The following is a 20,227-nucleotide window of genomic DNA, read 5'->3' on the forward strand; positions in this document are numbered from 1 at the left end:
AGGCGCCGGTGAGATTCGAACTCACGATCTCCTGTTTACTAGACAGGCGCTTTAACCAACTAAGCCACGGCGCCGACGGCCGCCGGTGGAGGAAGAACTCGCTAGGATGACCAAGTATCGCTGCCTGGCCTAATTGAGTAAGTATCTGTAGGCGTAATCCCCCAGCTAGGCTAGTATGAGCATCACGTAGCAATGCGGAGGGCCAGAAAACCCGTTAGGGGCTTATATTTTGTCATGCCATGCCGACCATAACACGGGTACATTACTGAAGGAAGAAGGCATCGATCTGTTGATTATCTAAATCCAGATAATTTTTCTTAATGAGACACGGTTAATTGCTTCCAAATTAGATTTCCCTTATATCTTCCATCCTTCTGTCCATCCGTCCATACATGTCGTTCCGCTGAAAAATGTAGTCGTCATCCGCGACACCTATTGAAGGGCTGTGTCAATGTCGGGCCACCTCGTCATGCTTCTGTGCGTACCCGCCATGGTTACTCAATGGCTATGGTATTGTGCTGCTGAGCACGAGGTCGCGGGATTGAATCCCGGCCACGGTGGCCGCATTTCGATCGGGGCGAAATGCGAAAACACCCGTGTACTTAGAATTAGGTGCACGTTAAAGAACCCCTGGTGGTCGAAATTTCCGGAGTCCTCCACTACGGCGTGCCTCATAATCAGAAAGTGGTTTTGGCACGTAAAACCCTAAATTTATTTTAAATAAATAATGGCACGTACGGGTGTGCATGCGCGTGTTTGGTCGTTTGTATATATATATATATATATATATATATATATATATATATATATATATATATATATATATATATATATATATATATACAGTACGGTCTTATACGCTCTCCCATCCCTTCTCCATATGTATTTTATATACTCGTAAAGAAAAACACCGAACGCCAGAACATAAGAACCGCTTCATTTTCTCCTTCGGTGTACCCATCTTTTGCCCTTGTCCCGTATTACGGAGTGTATGCTTCCACTTCATCACACGCTGCCACATTTTGGTTTTTAAGCTGCACGCACAGCAATGTCAGATTTTTCTTACGTGCTCTTCTTGAAACGAGCGAGGTGCACGGAAACTGTTTTTTTCTTCTCCTCTCCAAGCTTCCCTGATGATCCACATTGCGAAAAAGTCAAGTGTTCTCCCACAGGCGTTTTCTGATTACAAAAGCACCCTCAAATCGGTGTGTGTCGGCAAGGTTGGGTGCCTGGAAGCCGCTTGCACCATTGGCACATTTCTCTGCTAGTGCCGTAATAGCAAACGTTCTTACCCATTTTATGTCACCACAAGCGATCCTGCACTTTTTTCTGTGTCTCCGACCTATCCGTCCACCTTCAGGTCAGAACACCTACCATTATATTCCAGCACGCTGTAAACACTGTGGCACGCCAGCCTAAAGATCACCCCAGTCTTGTTTACTTGGATGATATATTAGTTGTGGGCAAAACAGAAGATCCTCTGAACCTAAACAAAGTTCCTGGAAGGCTCTACAACGCTGGATTGCGAATAAACCATGAGAAATGGCAACTTACAGCCGTCTCGTATCGGCGTTACTACATCTCCGAGAACTCTCCAACACAAACGTACATTAAACAGCTGCACGCGTTATTGAGCATCGCGCCTTACCTGCAGCAGTTTGTTGCTAACTTCGCATAAACAGTTGTTCCCTTTCTGACCTGCTCCAGAAAGGAGCACAGTTTAAATTGGGCCAATCGCAGGAATGCGCATTGCAATTGCAGAAACATCAGGTGACCGAGAGCCTTGTACTGAGCAACTGCAGTGAAGACTGAACCACAGAGGTGCCCACAGATGTTAGCCAGGTTGAAATATTAACAGTACTGGTGCAGCGCAACCCGCATGGCCACATGGTGCTGGACATGTCGTCGCCTGAGCCATCGTCACTACGACGGCACTACCAAAGACCTCAGTACCACGCCAACGAGCTAGACTGCTAAACCGTTCCATGAAATATTGATGAGCAATTTAGATACCATGCATTTTTCGTTGCCACATTACGCTTGTAATAGGTAATGCAGCAATTTCATGGGTGTTCCCCAACATCCGAGTGCGGAGCAGTGGGAGAGCGTGCTCTCCAGCGGCGACCCTAGCGTCCAACGGAGGCTGGTGGATCATGCCCGACGAGCAGCCACGCTCAGTGGTGCCCTGGAATAGGGGCGCCAACCATGCAGGCCGGAGATCGGCATCAACCAATAGAAGATGAAGACATCCGGCCCGACCGCTGAATTACTCTTTCTAGGGCAATAAAGTTTACTTCCTCCTCCTCCTCCCCAACCAACACCTGAATATTAGATTCGCGTGCTGGATAATACGCCTCTAGAGTCTGACTGCAGCGTCGGACGTCGACCACGTACTTTGGACCAAGTGGCATACATATTGTCGCTAAATACTACTGCGCAATACTCGAATGGTATGAAGGAAGCCGGCTTTTTTTTTCCATAGCAGCACGTTACCGACTTACAAAGCAAAGACACTGATGTAGCATATTGTACCTTCAGTTGCCCACTCGCAATACAGCAGCGAATTTGTGTAGCACGACTCCAACTCTCTGTCCTCGTCAATGGAAGAATAAGATGCCACATGAAGAACGCCTTCCAGTCAACTCTGCTTCGCTTAGGCCTGGTCTTCTTCACACCATACGCGACAATATAAATGCTGCTTAAGCTAATTTTAGCCAGGTTGTTCTATGAAAAACGGTTTAAAAACGGGGTGCAATTTACGATTTTAAGACCTACGGTGTTCGATCGTCCATGCTCTAACGATCGAACTCCGTAGGTCATGAAAATGTATCTTCCACAGTATTCTTAAATCTACATTTTTCGCTGAAGTGCATCGGTAACATTAGTTAGGGACACAGTATGTACAAAGTGTCCCAGCTAACTTTAGCCAGAGCACAAAAATATGCGAACGCCACGTAGCTCGACAGGACAAAGGTAATGTTGTTGGGTGTCGCTTTGAAATACTCAAATTACATTTTTCATTCCCCCTAATTAGATAATAATCCATAATTAATTCTTCAACTTCTCAACGGTTATACTTAGATGAAAAGTGTCAAGGATAAAATGATGGCCTAATAAAGACCAGATCTCCGCAAGAAGCGCAACAACGCTTTCAAAGCCTTCTGTGCTGAGGACGGTCTCGGCCAGTGTCCCAGGACCCTTTCCTCCGACAAAGGGAGTTCGTCAAGACTAACACTGTTGAAAGTTCTTTCCTGAGCGCACTGAAGCGGGGACACTCACAGAGAAGGTGGGCGATTGTTTCCTCGCACCTACAGTTATCGCATGTAGAGCTGTTGGCCATTCCGATCTGAAATGAGTAAGCGTGCGTGAAGGCCACGCCAAGCCATAAGCGGTACGAAAGCGTCTCCTCAGCTATAGATAGTCCTGACGGAAAATGCAGCCGTAGATTCCGCTCGTCGAGTTCCACTGTGTAAATTCTCGTGCGAGCGAACGAAGCCCTGTAGCTGCGTTTGTTCGGGATAACGGCAAAGATACGCAGTCGAGGCCATCATGACTAACATAAAAAAAAACTCCCTCTAGAGATTTCTGTTGCGCAATACGTGCGACGTAGAAGTGTTTTTCTGAGCGTGAAAGATGCCCGCTAACGCACACAAAATTGACCCTCTGCTTGCCGCTCGAGGCAATTTCCAGGTATTACTTAGCTCCTCGAAGAGATAGGACGTGTCGCGAGTGAGTTCAGAATAGCACTTTGCAATTTCGTGAACGCGATTTAAATAATCGATCTGGGACCTCCAAGAGGTGCGGAGTAGAGCTGACGCATTTCTCGCGCATTCACGGCTAAGTTGCCACAGATTGTTTTCCAGCTTTATTTCCACCTCCAAGGCCACATCCCTCAAAGTGTTGCCGAAGGATTTGCGACCAAAGCAACCTTTATTCAGTATTCAACACGTGTTTGACAGAAGTGCCCCCTATGGCTCTGGCCAAGATCCGTCTTCGGAGAAAAATATTGCTCCCCACATTGTCGGCATTTACACGGACCGAGATCTGTGTGTGGAAGCAAGGGCGTCACCTTACAAACGCTACCGATGCAAGGAACGGGAATGCATCGATCTGCTGCTGGCCAAAGGGCTATCGTCTCTATAAAGGGGTATTTGAGCTTCGGCTGAATAATGAACGTTTAGTCTGGTTATTTTTGCTCTGTATATTCGGGCTTTATTTGTGCCTCGGAAGGCCCGCTTAACGAAACGCGGACATACAAATATTAGAAATTTGAGTAGCTCCTGAGTGTGTTCATTATTGTGCCACCTATAAGTGCGACGATGATGTTTTTTGGCATGTCCTTAAAAACGTGATGGTGACAAATAGTCTCCTAGCCCACTTGGTTAAAACAGGCTCTCATCCCGTTTGCCTGTTACATATACACCTCATATATTGTATTTCCATCTTCTGTTAATATATTTTACCATTACACTTGCAATGACTCTGCTTTTATCAGTCTCTCCCATGTTTCTTTACCACAAATACTGTAATCATGTCCTACTTATCTCGAACACTGAGAAGTTAATCATTCAGCTTTCTTTCAATCTTAATGTTACTATAGGGTGGGACCTCCGTACGGGTCTCGCTGTGTGAATATCTTGACATTCCATTACGATCTGCCGAGCAGTTTCCAACTTTTTTTGCACCACACGTATGCCTCATCCTATGCCACGTAGTCTTTACGGTACGTTATTCTCCTCAGGCAGTCATCTCTGGCCTGAAATAGCAAGTAACCGCCCTTTGCCTTATCACACATATTTTACCTCAGTTCTTTCTTCCCGTTCTTGTGCATTTTAGTGGTATTTTCTTTTTGTCTCCTTCCTTTGCATCCAATGTACGGCCTCCGTTTCTCTTACCTTTGTTTGATTTCTACCAAACCATTGCACGTATGAAAGTTCTTTTCCACCATTACATTTTTCATAATTCCACTTTTTATAGTTATTCGTACTCGGTAACCTCTGTTGGATAACTGTGATGAAAGGCTCTAAATGAAAACTGGAATGATGCTCTTTTTAGTTACTTTAATAAAAATAGGTTGTTTTGTCATTAACTCACATTTTTCAAACTTGGCAGCATATGTATGCGGCGAACGTTAGTATTCAGAAAACTTGATAAAGAGCGCCTCTAATTTCATTAAACTGCAAGCAGTCATCGGCAAAATGTGTAACCTGAACCTATCCATCAATTACCTCGATAGTTAGTGAGTCAAATTAGCTTGGTGACTGAAATTGTTACTTGTCTTGCTTTTTAGTTCTTTCTTTCTTTTTTTGCTCGTCCATTGTAGTAATTTGCCAGGGCATATAGATATTATCGCGTTTGTATGCCTTCGCCATGGTGCAATCATCTTCGTGTACTGTTTACCAGTATGTACCCCCGCGTACATCTTTGTGATATCAGTTGTAATTTTAGTTTTACTTTCTGTATTGACTACTTTGGGGAAGTTGTTCCATGTCATTGCATTGGGTGAATAAAGATATTGCTAGGTCGATCCTTTCTTATATGTTTTGTTCACACGTCTTTAAGGCTTAGGTAATTGTTGTTACCCCTTCACCAACGCTTTGCTAAGTGCATGTAAGGTATTAATAAAAGCTTAATAAGTCTAAACTCAACAAATAAATTCAAGTTAATTGTGGTTGAGGTCGATGAAAAACACGTTCTTCTTGGAGGCCGTAATGTACCATGCGGTCTGTTGTTTAGACTGCACCATCATTAGGATCGACCCGAATTTTTCCGCTTTACTAGCTCCGGGATCTGCCAATATTTCTCATTTTTGAAGGTAAACTTCCGATACCGGTTTTAGGCACGCGCTGTTAGAACGAACGCACTTGAGTTAAGTTTGGAACATTTTGTACATTTATGGAAACATTTTGGGATCTATAACGTAAAACTATTCCAAGATGTGCTTATTCCAATCTCCTGACGTCAAATTTGCGCAACCGCCGACGCAAGCATCTGGCGTTGACCTGACGGGTCATCTGAACAGCCCAATCAAATGCTCTCTTCGTTTTTAGAGCTGACTTTTGTTTTGTTTTAAAAACAAATACCAATACATACGCCAAGCGGCTTTTCTTATCTAATTGGCTGACAAGACGCGAGGAGCACGGTCAAGTGAAGAAGCATTCGATTGGGCCGAGCTAGTGCACTCAAGTGCCAGTGTCAGCCAGCCAGTCTTCCATTGCCAGCCAGCCAGGGCCAGTGCAATCGATGACCGGATGAAGAGGGTGGTGCCGGCGTCTGTGATTGGTCCGCTTTCCCTTAATGAGCTTGCGGTGGCTGGTGGAAAATCGTTGCGGCATGCAACGAAAGCTTAAGAATGACGCTAACACACATCCTCAACAAAGAAGAGTTCGCAGAGCGAGGTCGTAAACGTGCCGAAAGTGTTTGAAAATGTTACAAGGTCACGCAACAAGCTTTATTGTATGAAAATAAACCCATGCTCTCAGACAGGTGCGAATAGCCTGTGCATTAGCGACAGGCGGCCGCCATCTTTTATTAATTTCGGAACGGGGCAGCCTGCGGCAATTCGGAGAAAATTTCAGTTATGTTCGGCATATTTACGCATCTTTAACGCGTACACGTCACTTTCACGTGGTGGGTTCTCACGCTTTTATGACGCCACGTGACACGCTGGTGAAGTGGCTGTCACCCGAAAACTTTTCACCAATAGCCGAGGGCTAATGGCAAAAAGGCTTCGAGTCATAACTAACGATGTTTCTTTTGTTCTTTCCAATCATGTATGTATAATACGTATGTTCACCTCATATCAGATAGGGAGCTATCGCAGTTAGTGTGACGTCGCGTGACCTACAGGCGAACTGGTGGTGGTAGCAAAAAATCGGCCGTGGCTTAGCTCGGTTAAGCCTGGTGATTGCGAAGCAAGTGTCCGTAGCGCCCCTGGTGAGAGGAGTGGGAGTTAGGCCGCCGTTGGTGACTACCGCCTCGCCTCGCGACGGCGTGAGATGGGGCCCCGTTTTTACACAGCTGGTGTGACGTCACACCGACCGTAGCGCCCCTGGTGAGAGGAGCGGGAGTTAGGCCGCCGTTGGTGGCTACCGCCTCGCCTCGCGAAGGCGTGAGATCGGGCCCCGTTTCTACACAGCTGGTGTGACGTCACTCTAGGTCACGTGGTGTGACGTCACGCAGCGAGGTCACGCTAAAGGTCAATGGTGCCTACCACCGCCTCGCCACGGAACGGGCTGAAGTGCGACCGAAAGTAGTATTGCTTCGCAATAAAAGTTTTTTACCAATCGACGACGGCGGATTGAAGAATACGAGTAGATAAGTTTGGAATAGTTTTACGTTATAGCGCCGTCTAATTCTGCTTCTTCCATAGCTTTACACAAGTTGGTCTGAATTTTTGGTCCGAGCCTGACTTTTACATCGTTTGTCTTACTTGCACTAGTAGGCATCAAATCGTCCGATTTCGACGAACATCGTCAGAAAGTGGCTGCAGGATGCCCGGACTCTATGGAACCCAAGCTGATTTAACTTTTTTTTAGAAAAGATGTTGTCTCCTAAAATAATTAAATGGATGAGTCAATATGGTAAATTAAATATAAGTGTGCATCTAGAACGCTTCCTCCCCTAATCGAAACAATCTTATGAAGAGTCGACGTTTAAAGTGTAGCCAAATTGTGTCACAGGCATGAATTGGTAGCGGTGCTTTTACCTCTACTTTTTTGTGTATCTGTCTCATTGTTTGCCCCTTCTAAGAGGTAGTGCTAAACGATAGCCTGTAAAAGGTAAGGCAGCCTTCTATGGGAGACAACATGGGAGTGCTTCATTAGGCGCGGAAATCAAACTGACATATTTACAACGCCAGACAGACCATGCCTTTGGGCAGCGGTGCTCTAGGAAGCTGCGGCTTTCTTTTTTTCTTTCTTTCAAAACAGTGGTCCACGTTTCAGTGTCAAAAACGCCACTGTTAATGGCGGTGACACTCTCATTGCAAAAAATAAAGCCAATTTATCTGGAGGCCTAAAGCAATGCAGATGTAATAGAACGTTGCACAGTAAGTAAATGCGCACGATAAAAAACAAAAAGCTACGCACAGCAAGGCACCGGTGAGATTCGAACTCACGATCTCCTGTTTACTAGACAGGCGCTTTAACCAACTAAGCCACGGCGCCGACAATTCGCCACGATGCACCAGTTTCTGTGCGTGGCATAATTGAGCAAGTGCCTATTGGTGATTGGCGCAATCCCCCAGCTAGGCCAATTGTAGTAATCCTCGATTCCAGTCACGTAGCAATGGCGAGCGCTCAGAAAACCCGTTTAGCGCATATGTATTCTCATGCAATGCCGAGCATAACACGGGTACCCTTTTTTCAAGGAAGTGGGCGTTGATCCGTACCTTGAATCCAGATAACGTTTTCAATACGAGAGCCGTTAAATGCTCCAAATTTGATTTCCCTTGTATCTTCCATCCGTCTATACATGTCGCGACGACTCCTGTTGGAGGTTTTCGTCAATGTCAGGCCACGCCGTCCTGTTTGTGTGCGCGCGCACGTGCGGGTATGCGTGCTTGTATTTGGTCGTTTGTCTGTGCGTGCATATATATATATATATATATATATATTATCGTCATCAGCCTAGTTACGCCCACTGCAGGGCAAAGGCCTCTCCCATACTTGTCCAACTACCCCGGTCATGTACTAATTGTGGCCATGTTGTCCCTGCAAACGTCTTAATGTCATCCGCCCACCTAACTTTCTGCCGCCCCCTACTACGCTTCGCTTCCCTTGGAATCCAGTCCGTAACCCTTAATGACTATCGGTTATCTTCCCTCCTCATTACATGTCCGGCCCATGCCCATTTCTTTTTCTTGATTTCAACTAAGATGTCATTTACCCGTGGTTGTTCCCTCACCCAATCTGCTCTTTTCTTATCCCTTAACGTTACACCTATCATTCTTCTTTCCATAGCTCGTTGCGTCGTCCTCAATTTCAGCAGAACCCTTTTCGTAAGCCTCCAGGTTTCTGCCCCGTAGGTGAGTACTGGTAAGACACAGCTGTTATACACTTTCCTCTTGAGGGATAGTGGCAACCTGCTGTTCATGATTTGAGAATGCCTGCCAAACGCACCCCAGCCCATTCTTATTCTTCTGGTTATTTCAGTCTCATGATCCGGATCCGTGGTCACTACCTGCCCTAAGTAGATGTATTCCCTTACCACTTCCAGTGCCTCGCTACCTATCGTAAACTGCTGTTCTCTTCCGAGGCTGTTAAACATTACTTTAGTTTTCTGTAGATTAATTTTCAGACCCACCCTTCTGCTTTGCCTCTCCAGGTCAGTGAGCATGCATTGCTATTGGTCTCCTGAGTTACTAAGCAAGGCAATATCATCAGCGAATCGCAAGTTGCTACGGTATTCTCCATCAACTTTTATCCCCAATTCTTCCCACTCCAGGTCTCTGAATACCTCCTGTAAACATGCTGTGAATAGCATTGAGGATATCGTATCTCCCTGTCTGACGCCTTTCTTTATTGGGATTTTGTTGCTTTCTTTGTGGAGGATTACGGTGGCTGTGGAACTGCTATAGATAGCTTCCAGTATCTTTACATATGGCTCATCTACACCCTGATTCCGTAGTGCCTTCATGACTGCTGAGGTTTCGACTGAATCAAATGCTTTTTCGTAATCAATGAAGGCTATATATAAGGGTTGGTTATATTCCGCACATTTCTCTATCACCTGATTGATAGTGCGAATATGGTCTATTGTTGAGTAGCCTTTACGGAATCCTGCCTGGTCCTTTGGTTGACAGAAGTCTAAGGTATTCCTGATTCTATTTGCGATTACCTTAGTAAATACTTTGTAGGCAACAGACAGTAAGCTGATCGGTCTATAATTTTTCAAGTCTTTGGCATCCCCTTTCTTATGGATTAGGATTATGTTAGCGTTCTTCCAAGATTCCGGTACGTTCGAGGTCATGAGGCATTGTGTATATAGGGCGGCCAATCTTTCTAGGACAGTGTTCCCACCATCCTTCAACAAATCTGCTGTTACCTGATCCTCTCCAGCTGCCTTCCCCCTTTGCATAGCTCCCAAGGCGTTCTTTACCTCTTCCGGTGTTACTTGTGGGATTTCAAGTTCCTCTAGACTATTCTCTCTCACCTTATCGTCGTGGGTGTTACTGACACTGTATAAATCTCTATAAAACTCTTCAGCCACTTGAACTATCTCATCCATATTAGTAACGATATTGCCGGCTTTGTCTCTTAACGCACACATCTGATTCTTGCCTATTCCTAGTTTCTTCTTTACTGCTTTTAGGCTTCCTCCGTTCCTGAGAGCCTGTTCAATTCTATCCATATTATAGTTCCTTATGTCCGCTGTCTTACGCTTGTTGATTAACTTCGAAAGTTCTGCGAGTTATATTCTAGCTGTAGGGTTAGAGGCTTTCATACATTGGCGTTTCTTGATCAGATCTTTCGTCTCCTGCGATAGCTTACTGGTTTCCTGTTTAACGGCGTTACCACCGACTTCTATTGCGCACTCCTTAATGATGCCCATAAGGTTGTCGTTCATTGCTTCAACACTATGGTCCTCTTCCTGAGTTAAAGCCGAATACCTGTTCTGTAGCTTGATCCGGAATTCCTCTAGTTTCCCTCTTACCGCTAACTCATTGATTGGTTTCTTATGTACCAGTTTCTTCCGCTTCCTCCTCAAGTCAAGGCTAATTCGAGTTCTTACCATCCTATGGTCACTGCAGCGCACCTTGCCGAGCACGTCTACATCTAGTATGATGCCAGGGTTCGCGCAGAGTATGAAGTCGATTTCATTTCTAGTCTCACCATTCGGGCTCCTCCACGTCCACTTTCGGCTAACCCACTTGCGGAAAAAGGTATGCGTTATCCGCATATTATTCTGTTCCGCAAACTCTACTAATAACTCTCCCCTGCTATTCCTAGTGCCTATGCCATATTCCCCCACTGCCTTGTCTCCAGCCTGCTTCTTGCCTACCTTGGCATTGAAGTCGCCCATCAGTATACTGTATTTTGTTTTGACTTTACCCATCGCCGATTCCAGGTCTTCATAGAAGCTTTCGACTTCCTGGTCATCATGACTGGATGTAGGGGCGTAGACCTGTATAACCTTCATTTTGTACCTCTTATTAAGTTTCACAACAAGACATGCCACCCTCTCGTTAATGCTATAGAATTCCTGCATGTTACCAGCTATGTTCTTATTAATCAGGAATCCGACTCCTAGTTCTCGTCTCTCTGCTAAGCCCAGGTAGCACAGGACGTGCCCGCTTTTTAGCACTGTATATGCTTCTTTCGGCCTCCTAACTTCACTGAGCCCTATTATATCCCATTCACTGCCCTCTAATTCCTCCAATAGCACTGCTAGACTCGCCTCACTAGATAAGGTTCTAGCGTTAAACGTTGCCAGGTTCATATTCCAATGGCGGCCTATATATATATATATATATATATATATATATATATGTGTGTGTGTGTGTGTGTGTGTGTGTGTGTGTGTGTGTGTGTGTGTGTGTGTGTGTGTGTGTGTGTGTGTGTGTGTGTGTGCGCGCGTGCCTTCTTGTGTGTGTATGTGTGCGAATCTGTTGCTTTTCCTCTTGTTTGAACCGCCATGCTTCTTCAAACTGAACTCTTCACCAAGCTCTCAAGGTGACGACAAGTTTTGGTTATAATCGCTTACCTAACTACGTTTTCAGATTGTCAGCAATCATATGCACATCGCGTGCAACTTTAATGCTTTAATGGTTGCCTGAACAAGCCTGCGGGAAACGCTTCGAGGAGTGTAATTCTGTTAATCGGGCTCACCATTTTGCAAGTCCTAATATAATCAACTGTTTGCTAGATAGATGCTTTAAGCGAAAGAACCCGAACGTCTTCTATGCTCGCTCTACGATTCCATAACACATAAGGAACGGATCATCATCGTCAGACAGTTACTGTCGAATCAAGGTGTTGCTGTGTTACCAAACATATTATTTGTAGTCTGCAATTCCAGTGTTAAGGTAGTTGTATAAAACCGTAGACTTTATGTCTATCGGAATCATACGAAAGACAATGCGTGGTTCCGTTTTGTTTCCTTGACCGAAGATGCAGGAATACATCTCCGGTATATGTCAGTGTTTGTTTGAAATTCAATCATGTGTACTCCATCGGTAAACAGTTATTTACATAACGCACACTGCACAGTCAACACAGTAGGTTCCTGTCCTTATGATTTACCGCCATAAAAAGCATTGGCAGAGCATTTGAAGTGCTATCTAGAATAAAAAGTCGCAGCCTCGCCCAAAGCGCGAAGCATCGATTTCAATAGCAAATTAGTAGACAGCTATAGGAAGTGAGGATAGTTCTATTACCAGCCGTATAAAGTTGAAAACACTCGCTTTCTAAATGTCTTAACAAGCATGGCGTAAACGCACACAAGGAAACATGATCACAACACACTTCATCTCACCGAATCTCACCGGTGCCTTGCTGTGCGTACCTTTTGTTTTGTTTTTTTTTTATATCGTGCGCATTCGCTTTCTGCACACCATTCTACTTGTAGCTGCATTCCTTTAGGCCGCCGCATATATTCTCCTCATTTTTACTATGTGAGTGTGACCGGAATTAAGAATGGCGCTTTTGACACTGAAAAAAAAAAACCCAGTGTTTTGAAAGAAAGAAAAAAGAAAGATGCAGTTTATTAGAGCACCGCTCCCCGAATGCGTGGTCTACATGGTGCTGCATATATATCAGCTTCATTTCTGCGCCAATGGAGCCCTCCGTTGTCTCCCTTAGAAGGTTACGTTCCCTTTACCACGCTATTCGAAAGAACTACGTCTTAAGAAGGGAAAGATAACGAGACAGATACACAAAGTAGAGGCAGCAGGACTGCTACCACTTCACCATGGCACAATTGTGGAACAACTTGGCTACATTTTAAACATCCCCTCCTCATAAGATTATTTCGATTAGGTGAGGAAACATTCGAGGCGGACAGTTATACTTAATTTACAATAATGACAGATCTATTTAAATATCTTTAGAGACAACGTCTATTCCTAAACTTTCAGATCAACTTGCGTGCGCGCGCGCGGGTGATGAAGGGAAGGGCGTCCAGCCACACGATACGCGCACACGTGCGCGCTTCGCTGCGCGTATCACAGGGCTGACAGACCAGTGGCTCAGAGATGGCGGAAACCGTCGTCCTTGGCTTTGAAAAAAGCTTATCTTTAATTTTATTATGGCTAGCCATTTTTATTTAATTTATCAACGTTATAGTTAGTACATTGATTTTAATTTGAGAAATGGACGCCGTTTGTATCTACACATCCTTATGGCAAGAAAAGCTACATCAATGATCACCATCACGAGCGATAGCGTCTGCTTGCTTACGACTGCAGCTGACATCTGCGCGCGACCACGCACGATGTTGCTGTCGAGCTTTTGCTCTTGCTTCGCCGGCGTCAGCGTTCTCTTCCCGCAATGTACCACATGAGAAAGCAGCTTTTGCTGCTGCTGTTCTCGCAAAGGCGGCGGGAGCGCAGAAAGCGTCTGCGGCGACGATGGTGGGTCCGGCCAGTCTTTCAACTGCGTAAAGAAGCAGGACTTTACGGCTGTGAGTAACTTCTTTCCTTTCGATGATCTACAGTGGTAGAACTAGGAGCCAGTGTTTGGACATGGGGACTTATCTTCGTTAGGACAGCAATTACTTATCAGCGTTTTTAAGTGCGCGCATAAGTGAAAGGGTTAAAGTAGTAATGCGGGGATTGTACTCGCAGCACGTGAACGCCCAACTCGCAGAACAGCATTGCGTCGTCGGTACGAGGTTGCTCCAGGTTGACAGCAGCGATCGAAACGATAACGTGACGTACGCGAACAGACGGAACGTCAAGAGCAGCGTGTAGTTCGTAAAGCGCGAAGCATAGGCGAAGATCAGGCTGATTAGCCGCCGGAAGCATACAGATAGTATATTGGATACGTGGTGACGACACCTCACGACGTTTCAACCGCCGTCAGTCTAACGCGTGTATGCCGTACGACATACGGCCACTAATTGTTCAGCTTCAGAGGGGAAGAAGCACTTGATTCTATTTTACACACAATCTGTAATACTAATTTGGAGTTCCCTTCATTACTAACAGTAGACTATACTGTTTACACAGAGCTTGTGTAGCACCATCTTTTCTTGCAAAAGATTTGTAAGGATTAAGTTGTGTAATACATTTCCTGCTATTCGATATTTTATTTGATATCCAGATTATTTTTTCTTCATTTGATTCGATATTCGATGCTAAATCAACTTTTCGGTATTAGCACACCCCTACAAAAAGCTAAGGACTGCTAGTTATATTTGCGCCATTAGTATAGCACATAGATTCAAGAACAACTTTTTACACGTGTTGGTTGTCATATATGAAGCTTGTGGAGGAGATACGATTTCCTATATTTTCTGTCTCTCAGAAGTGTGACTATAGAATATGAAGTGTAATGTAATTAAATTTTGACCTTGGGGGCAGGTTAAAATTCTTTGCGGCTAATTTCGGAAGTTTCTTGGCAGTGGCCGCACAAGTTTTAATATACCGTTGACTGGCTCTCCTGTTTTGCCGAACCACTGTTTGTATTCAAGCATGCATATAAATAAAGCAGGGGGTGAAATTAATCATGGCTAGTAGCTATACGTGTGTGTCAGTGAAAAGTGTACAGCTCCTGATACCTGCGCGTTTATGTGGGCAGGGCAGGGTCTTACTGCCGGCTAATAATGCACTACTTTTTAAAACCGCAACGGATACGTCAGGATGACCACTGATTTTTCTACAAGTTCTTTCGCAAGGCGCCGCAGGTCTTGGACAAGCTATTGAGCTTTGTCACAGAGGACCTCACACGACAGCACCACATTCGAGAAAGCCCTGGAGCCTGGAGAACGACTTTCTGCTATATAGCTGTAATGAAAGGCTCCAGCAACAAACTAAAATGGTTCTCTACTTATTTATTTCATAAAAACACTCTTTTGGCATTACCTCCCATTTTTCAAAGTTGGCAGCATATGGATGCTGCGAACTCTAGTATTGAGCAAAGCTTGATCAGCCAGACGTGTTCTTCATTAAAACGCAAGCAGTGATCTGCAAAATGTCTGATGTGAACCTGTTCATCAATTACCTAGATAGTTAGTGAGTCAAATTACCTTGGAGACTGAAATTGTTACATGTCCTGCATTTCTTTCTTTCTTTCTTTCTTTCTTTCTTTCTTTCTTTCTTTCCATTTCGTGGTCTTCAATTCCAGTAATTTTTCGTTGATATAGACATGTTCGCGTTTGTATGCCTTCACCTTATAGTGCAATGGTTTTTGTGTGCTATTTAAAACTGTGTGCCTCCCGCGTACGTCTTTCTGATAATAATTGTAATTGTATGTGTACTTTTTGTATTCACTACTTTGGGGAGGTGTTCTATGTGTTTACATAGGGTGAATAATGATATTGCTAGTTTGATTCTTTGTTATGTTCTTTGAAGAATACTTCTCTTAGCTTTAAGTCATTGTAGTTACCCCTTACCCAATGCATTGCTAAATACCTGTATGGTATTATGAAAATTTTTATAAATAAACAGGAACAAATAAATCCATGTCAACAGTGGCTGAGATCGACGAAAGACAAGGTCTTCTTGGACGCATAAGTGCACCATAGGGTCTGCTGTTTAGACTACATCACAATTAGGATCCACGCACATTTCTACGCTTCAGTAGCCCCGGTATCGGCAAATGTTTATAATTTGAGAAGTCAAACTTCCGGTACCGGTTTTAGGCAAACGAGCTTAGAACGAACGCATTTGAGTATACTTTGAGCCGTCTTCGGCAATTAATGCGCAAAAATTTATTACTGCTTCGTCCATAGATCTACACAAATAGGTCGGTATATTTTGTTCCGCGCATCATTTTGCGGCTGTTTTGTCTTACTTGCACTAGTAGGCATCAAATCGCTGTATTTTGACGAACATGGTCAGAAAGTTGCAGTCAGATAGCTAGATTCTGTGGACCCCAAGTTGGTGTGAAATTTTAAGAAAGGACATTTTTTCCGGAAAATAATTAAATAGATGTGTCATTATCGTAAATCAAATATAAACACGCGCCTACAATGCCACCTCGTCTAAACGAAACAATCTTTTGAAGAGTGGACGTTCAAAATGTACCATATTGTGCCACAGGCATGAGGTGTTAACAGTGGTGCTGCCTCCATTTGTTCGTGTATCCGACTCATTGTCTTTCCCTTCTTAAGACGTAGTGCTCTCCGATTGCCTGTAAAAGGTAAGAAAGCCTTCTATGGGAGACAACATGGCAGTGCTTCATTAGGCGGGGAAATCAAACTGATATATTTACAACGCAAGACAGACCATGCCTTCGGGGAGCGGGGCTCTAGGAAGCTGCAGCTTCCTTTTTTCTTTCTTTCAAAACAGTGGTTTTCTTTTCTGTGTCAAAAACGCCATTGTTAATCCCTATCACACTGACACTGTAAAATTGAAGCTAAATTATCTGGCGGCCTAACGGAATGCAGGTGCAAGTAGAACGTTGCGCAGAAAGTAAATGCGCATGATAAAAAACAAAAGGTACGCACAGCGAGGCACCGGTGAGATTCGAACTCACGATCTCCTGTTTACTAGACAGGCGCTTTAACCAACTAAGCCACGGCGCCGACAGCCGCCGGTGGAGGAAGAACTCGCTAGGATTACCAAGTTTCGCTGCCTGGCCTAATTGAGTCAGTATCTGTAGGCGTAATCCCCCAGCTAGGCTAGTATGAGCATCACGTAGCAATGCGGAGTTTCAGAAAACCCGTTTGGGGCTTATATTTTGTCATGCCAAGCCGACCATAACACGGGTACTTTTTTGAAGGACGACGGAATCGATCTGTTGATTATCTAAATCCAGATAATTTTTCCTAATGAGACAGGGTTAATTGCTTCTAAATTAGATTTCCCTTGTATCTTTCATCCTTCTGTCCATCCGTCTATACATGTCGTTCCGCTGACCAATGTAGTCGTCATCGACAACACCTATTGAAGGGCTGTGTCAATGTCGGGCCACCTCGTCATGCTTCTGTGCGCTGGCACGTGCGGGTGTGCATGTGCGTGTTTGGTCGTTTGTTTGTGCGTGTGAATACAAACACGTATATGTGTGTGTGTATATATATATATATATATATATATATATATATATATATATATATATATATATATATATATATATATATATATATATATATATATATCCTGGTTAAGCTGTTCCTAAACGCTAGAGTTATACTATGTCCGCGCAACCTTGAGCGATCGGAAAGCGCGTTTTCCCCTTTTGGCCGGCGGAGAAGGGAGGCTTTGTTTCCGGCCGCAGAGCCCTCCACGTCTCAGTAAGGTGCCTGGTGGTGGTCTCGTGCGTACGATGCCCTCTGGGTGAGCGCATATTCCCCCCTCATCTTTTAAGAGGTTCAATACTTACAAGCATTGGTCTCGCAAACCATATCTATTTCAAGGGAATTTTCCACGTCCACAGAAAAGGAATGCCTTGCGGTGATATGGGCAGTTATGAAGTTTCTCGCGTATCTCTATGGCCGTTTCTTCAGTGTTGTCAGCTATCATCACTCACTTTGCTGGCTGACGAATTTGAAGGATCCGTCTGGTCGTTTATGGTGTTGGAACCTAAGGGCTCATTCACACCGGCGACTGACAGTGGTCACGCGACCAAGTTGGTCGCAAAGTGACCAGTCGCAAATGGTCGCTTTTTGAGAAAAGCGACCATTTTGGGTCAGTCGCTGTCTGCGCAATTTTTCAGTCGCGCTACCGTGGTCGCAAAACTTATAAACCTATCAGCGGCGCACCGGAAGTGATCTTTCATGTGTCTACATCCGGTCTCCTCCCGCATCGCGGCAAATTCCGCGTAGATTCTGAGAGTTCTCGCTGAGAACGATAATCTCCAGGATTGCGACTTGCGGGTCGCACTCAGCCGGGCTTGCCGGTGTGAACATTAGTCGCCTTCGGTCGCTTTTTGATCGCGAGTCGCAAATGGTCGCGCGACCTCCTCAAGTCGCCGGTGTGAAGGAGCCATAAGGCTTCAAAAATTTGATATGACAGTGGTGTACAAGTCCGGATCAAAGCACTCCGATGCTGACTGCCTTTCAAGGTCACTGATTGAGCAGCAAGTCACAGAAGATGACGACGACATGGCTTTAATAGGTGTTCTAGACACGGCCACGATGGCTCGTCAGCAGCGGGAAGGCAGCGAACTGATTCCGCTTATTGAATTTTTATAAGGCCTGATTACAAGCCCGCCCAAGACCTTTGCAAGGAGCTTGCCATCATTCATAATAATCATCATCATAATGCTGTTCTATACAAGAAGTACTTCTCTGCAAGCGGAAGCAGCCGCCTACTTGTCGTCCCAACGTGCTTCCGTCATGAGGTCTTGCAAGCCTGCCACAATTAACCGACATCCGGCCACCTCGGCTACACGTGAACAATGGCCCGAATCAAAGACAAATATTACTGGCCAAGTATTGCCACCTTTGTGAAACATTACGTGCGCACGTGCCTCGATTGTCAGCGACGCAAACCACCATATATAAAACCAGCTGGGCTACAACAACCAGTCCAGGTGCCCACGACCCCATTTGCCCAAATCGGGATGGAGCTTCTCGGACCATTCCCGACTTCCAATACTGGCAATAAGTGGGTAATAGTTGTCACCGATTACCTGCCACGCTATGCAGAAACCAAGGCCCTTCCAAGTGGCATCGCAGTCGAAGCAGCGCGACTCTTTATTGAAAACGTGGTTGTGAGGCCCGGTACACCAGCGGTGATAATAACGGACAGAGGGACTGCCTTTACGGCTACACTGCTAAAGAGAGTGCTTAGCCTCAGCGGCACGGCTCACCGAAAGACCACAGCCTATTACCTCCAAACGAACGGCTTAACAGAACGCTTGACCAAGACTATCGCCGACATGCTGAGTATGTACGTACACGTGGAGCACAAAAATTGGGATGACATTCTACCGTACATCACATCCGCTTACAACACTGCTCAACAGGAAACAACGTGAAAAACACCATTTAGCCTTCTTCGTGGCTGTGAAATGACGACGATGGTCGATGCGATTTTGTCACATGACTGCGGGGATACAGGCACGGGCGTTGAAGCTTTCGCTCAACGTGCTGAAGAAGCGAGACAACTCGCCCGCGTCAGAATTGCCCAAGACTACGACGCTCAACGCTACAATGTACGGCGCCGCGACATCACGTATCAGCCAGGCGACAAAGTGTGGGTTTGGAGTCCCTTCCGTCGGCGAGGGCTTTCAGAAAAGCTATTCAGGCCGTACTTTGGTCCGCACAACGTTTTACGGCGCCTCAGCGACCTGAACTATGAGGTTATCCCTGACAGTCCTGCTTCCTCCAGAGCGAGGCAGCGTCCACCAGAGGTTGTGCACATTGTGCGCATGAAGCCCTATTGTTCGGAATGAAGTGCCCACTACATGCTTTCTCTGGAGGGAGGCAAATGCCACATCCAGTACGCGGCACGTAGAGGTAGACGAAGATGTCGCGCAATGCGGAAGAGAAGCAGAGGTCTCAGCACGATCGTTTTTCAGTTGGCCTGCAATTAAGGTTTCCTGCCTTTTTATCACTTCCTGCTGCTTGTGAATCGTGGCAATATATATATATATATATATATATATATATATATATATATATATATATATATATATATATATATATATATATATATATGTATGTATATATATAAAGTGTGCAAATGAAGAGCCATCCGTGAAAGCGTGCATGTATGCGTGTAATCAACGGCTACATAATCTAAAAATAAGGCAATGCAACTCAACGAAATGTGCCTTTATTGAACTTCAACGTTCACAACCTATAATCTCAAGCATGTAATCAAATGAAATATGCATAGCTTCACGTCGCTGCGCGTTTCTTGGGTTCGTTGCGTGGTCGTTGGCTTCGGACTTTCATTCAGTTTGTATTGGGGGAAAGCTTGGTGTTGAACCTTCTTTCTTTATAAGAGGGGCTTTGATTTTTTTTTTTCAGATGCCGACACCACTTGCCATCTCGCGTGTCATGCAGTGACGTTTTGTTACTTTGCTTTTTTGTTTTAGTGCGGCGACGCTTTTTTTTTCTTTCCTTTTCTTGCGCACGTTGCTTTTACGCATTTGCGCTCCTATGTGATGCGTTG

General features: G+C 44.9%; 3 non-coding genes across 3 annotated transcripts; all 3 read right to left on the bottom strand.

The window, feature by feature from the left end:
• TRNAT-AGU (transfer RNA threonine (anticodon AGU)) lies at positions 1–74 on the bottom strand. Its single transcript has one exon. It is a non-coding gene; the product is annotated as a tRNA-Thr (tRNA).
• An 8,020-nt stretch (positions 75–8,094) lies between these two features.
• Positions 8,095–8,168, bottom strand: TRNAT-AGU (transfer RNA threonine (anticodon AGU)). The gene has a single exon. It is a non-coding gene; the product is annotated as a tRNA-Thr (tRNA).
• An 8,447-nt stretch (positions 8,169–16,615) lies between these two features.
• On the bottom strand, positions 16,616–16,689 carry TRNAT-AGU (transfer RNA threonine (anticodon AGU)). The gene has a single exon. It is a non-coding gene; the product is annotated as a tRNA-Thr (tRNA).
• Positions 16,690–20,227: the final 3,538 nt, after the last annotated feature.

The sequence above is a fragment of the Dermacentor andersoni genome, chromosome 6, assembly GCF_023375885.2.
Source record: "Dermacentor andersoni chromosome 6, qqDerAnde1_hic_scaffold, whole genome shotgun sequence".
Classification (NCBI taxonomy): domain Eukaryota; kingdom Metazoa; phylum Arthropoda; class Arachnida; order Ixodida; family Ixodidae; genus Dermacentor; species Dermacentor andersoni.